At 41.3% G+C, this 3,535-nt stretch overlaps 1 pseudogene; it reads right to left on the bottom strand.

Moving 5' to 3' along the window:
* Nucleotides 1-1,880: 1,880 nt before the first annotated feature.
* Nucleotides 1,881-2,546, bottom strand: LOC131276587 (26S proteasome non-ATPase regulatory subunit 10 pseudogene; annotated as a pseudogene).
* Between the last annotated feature and the right edge of the window lie 989 nt (nt 2,547-3,535).

Below are 3,535 nucleotides of genomic sequence, written 5' to 3'. Positions count from 1 at the left end.
GAAAATAAGAAAACAGTAGAACGAATGCCCAGATGAAGCCTCAATCCCAAAGAAAGACTCATGGGAGAAACAAATACCTCAAGGTGTTAAAGAGACACATAAGCTCTGGTGACTTATGATTGTATGAGAGATTACTATGGGATCACCTGCAATAGCTCTCACTGGTAAAAATTTATTTTCTCCTGTCCTATTAGGAAGCATGAAGACACACATAGTAATTCTATCCCTTCTTCCCCAACACACACAGGGTAAATAGATTAGAGAAAGCACAGGGTTTTGTGATGATTTTGTAAGATTCACTTTTCCACTAAAACACATTCACATACACACACACAATTCATTTCCTATCCAAACAAGACATCTTGGGGTAGTTCTCTGAAAATCATTTCAAAATTCACATTATTGGGCCAAATACTCAAGAAATGTATGACCATTCTTCCCTCAAGAGCCCAGGCCAAGCAATTTCATTATGTTTGGCAAAGAATGCTCGAGGCATGCCCTTTTAGGTGAAAGAGCACCTGATAAAACTGTATCAGTCAAACTCTCCACACAGTCCCATAAAACCAAATGAAGAAACTCCAAACCAGCAAGCATTAACTGCCTTGATTTTTCCCACTGGAGCCTGTTATTTCATTGCCCTTAAAATGATGGTAGAGAGGAAATGGCTCCCAACACTGAAGCTGGGTGGAACTGTGGTGTGGTCCACTGTCCAGGCCGCCTTGCTTGGCACAGCCCCGAGACAGGAAGCTGGCTGACAAGTCACCTGGCCTGACTTGGGTACAACCCATAGCTGGGTCTGTCAGAATGATAGCCTTGCAATATCATGCCCCATCAAGAGTCAGGTTGTTTTCAGACCGAGGCAGAGGTTCTGTTTCTAGCAATCTCAGCCAAAGTGTCTGGAGCCTTGTGGCACATTCATCCTTGTGGAGGATCAGTAGGTCACTCCAGTAATCCCTTACCTCCTCCTGGGTCTGAAAACAGCTTCTAAACCCAGAGAGGCGGCTCTCCTTTGGCCAGGGAGATGGAAGTATAATGCAGAATATGCAGGGGAAAGCCCCCAGTGGCATGTAGTAAGAAAAAAGAACAAGAAGAATATCTGAATCTTATGTGACATCTTACAACATACAGAAATCCCCTCATTTAATCCAACAGTTACCTCAGATAAGAGCAGAGGAGGTATTACTTACTCTACTCTATAGAAGGACATACATTCATGCTCATGGTCATATAACTAGTGAATGGCAGAGGCAGATTGCAAATCCAGGTCTTCTGACTCCTGTCCATGGTACTTTCTTTCTTTTTTAATTTCAATATTTTTTAAATTTATTTTCAAATGCTAAAGTTGGACAGCATGCCCTCCAACTTAAAGTTTGGTCCACCAAAAAATATAAGAATTTCTTCTATAACAAAAATAAATTAAACCTTATGAATTGAAAAAACAGAAAATATTGGCATAGGACTCTGAGTAAGCTTGAAAAGCAAAGACTTCAACTGTATGGAGGAACATTCTAGAATCCACCTAGGAACATTTAGCCAAAAAACTGGCCTGGTACGTCTGGGCTTGTTTTGCTTCAGAGGAGAACAGAGGGTACATGGGAGGGTGCTGATTATTCACAATGACCACAGAATCACTTACTCAAAATTAGACAAAATTCACTATAGAATAATAAACAACAATAGAACACTCAACAGTTACTCATTGACTGGAAAGCATGTTGTAAGCATAGAATAACTACCTGAATGGGAACCATATTCAACAAGTTATAAGTCTTTAAACGTGAGCAAAACTTCATCATACACAGATGTCTTGTGCACAAGTACGTTAGTTTCCAGGACATTGAGGACAACTACAACGCATACAAAGAAGAAATCCAAGCTGCTTAACCTTCTACCATTCTATTCAGTATTAAACCCAGGCCACCTTTGGCCACTTGCAGGGATGTCTTCTTTATTCTCAATGTAAAGGCTTGCTCCCTCGAACACCAGCAATTTGGCTTCTACTCTCTCCTCATCACAGGCTAAGTGTAGTGTTACTCTCCCTGTCTTGGATGTTTGTTGATGTTTTGTAGTACAGAAGGATATTAATCATCTTCAAGTTACCCTTGGCTGCTGCCCAGTGCATTGCTGTAACCTCAAAATGGTCCTTAGCATCTAGATTAGCCCCACCTTCTAATAACATAACAGCAATCTCATGCCTGTTTATGGAAGCTGCACAATGCAGGGGAGAATAGCTGCTTTGATTGACAACAATTCACCTGAGCACCTTTTCCAAGAAGGGCATTAACAATCTCATCCCAGCCAGCAGAAGCAGCAACATGGAGAGGAGACCAGCCTGCATCAACTTTATCATTCACTCGCACTCCAAGTCGAATACAGAATTCAACATTTTCTGAATGTCCAGCTGAACATGCCCAACACAGTGCAGTTCTGCTGTCCTGGTCAATTCTAGTAACCAGGGATGTACTGGCCAGGATCTTCTCCTTCAACTCCTGCAGCTTCCCACTGCAGGCCAGATGCAGACCCTCAGGTTAGACACAGCCCTCCATTCTGCTCTCCACTGGATCTGCTCCACGGTTCTTCCTAACCACTAAAGAAGGCTCTGTCAAAGGAACCCATATCTTTCCCTGATAAAGGACTTGTAGAAATAGTGCTTATAATAGTCATTTTATTGATTTTTACCCAGTTTATTGATTTCTACCCATCTCCACAAACATGAAAGAGGAGAGGATTTTGATCCTGTGGCCTGGAGAAGAGAGATGAGCCATTTGCCTGATAGTTTAGAGCTGATCTTTAAAGAGAACAGAGCAGCTGAGTCCAGAAAGAAATGAGCCCCAGCAGGAGAGACGAGACGTCCAGCCTACAACTGAGATCAGAAGAAGCTGGGAGCACAGAGCCTTAAGAGGAATGAGGAAGGTTGAATACTCGCTGATGTGTCCCGCCATCTTGCTTCAACACATAGAAAGAGATTTTGGTGAGGAAGTACCTCTTACGGTACCTTCGGTTGGACTCTTTAGGGTCTTGTAAGCTTTTACCCCAAATGATTGCCCTTTATAAAACCCAACAGATTTCTGGTACTTTGCATCAGCACCTCTTTGGCTGACTAAAACAATTTGATTCTGGACTGGATCTTCTACCAGAGATAGGACATAAATGAGAGTATTGGAAAAATGAGAAGAAAGCTTGAATATTTTATTGTAGTTCTTTATCAATGTTAACAACGCATTGTGATAATTGGACTGTGGTTATGTAAAATGTTAAGATTTCAGAAGTCCGGAGAAAGGTATGCTAGAGTTCTTTGTACTACTTTTGTATTTTTTTTGGTAAAACTGAAATTATTCAAAATCAAAGTTTGAAAAAGCAAAAAATATATGCATATTTTATCAAAGAACATGAGTGCATGTGACACTCCTCAGGCTTCCAGAAATAACTGGAGATGGGAGGATGGGGAGGTGAGGAAGTCTTTGATTGTGTATGGGAGAGTGAAGGGGTCTTACAGGTAGGAGCTAATATCTGCTATCATTTGGTTATTATAGTA

Source organism: Dasypus novemcinctus, chromosome 29, assembly GCF_030445035.2.
Source record: "Dasypus novemcinctus isolate mDasNov1 chromosome 29, mDasNov1.1.hap2, whole genome shotgun sequence".
Taxonomy (NCBI): domain Eukaryota; kingdom Metazoa; phylum Chordata; class Mammalia; order Cingulata; family Dasypodidae; genus Dasypus; species Dasypus novemcinctus.
The sequence above is the reverse complement of the archived record's forward strand: the minus strand, read 5'-3'. Positions and strand labels throughout refer to the sequence as shown.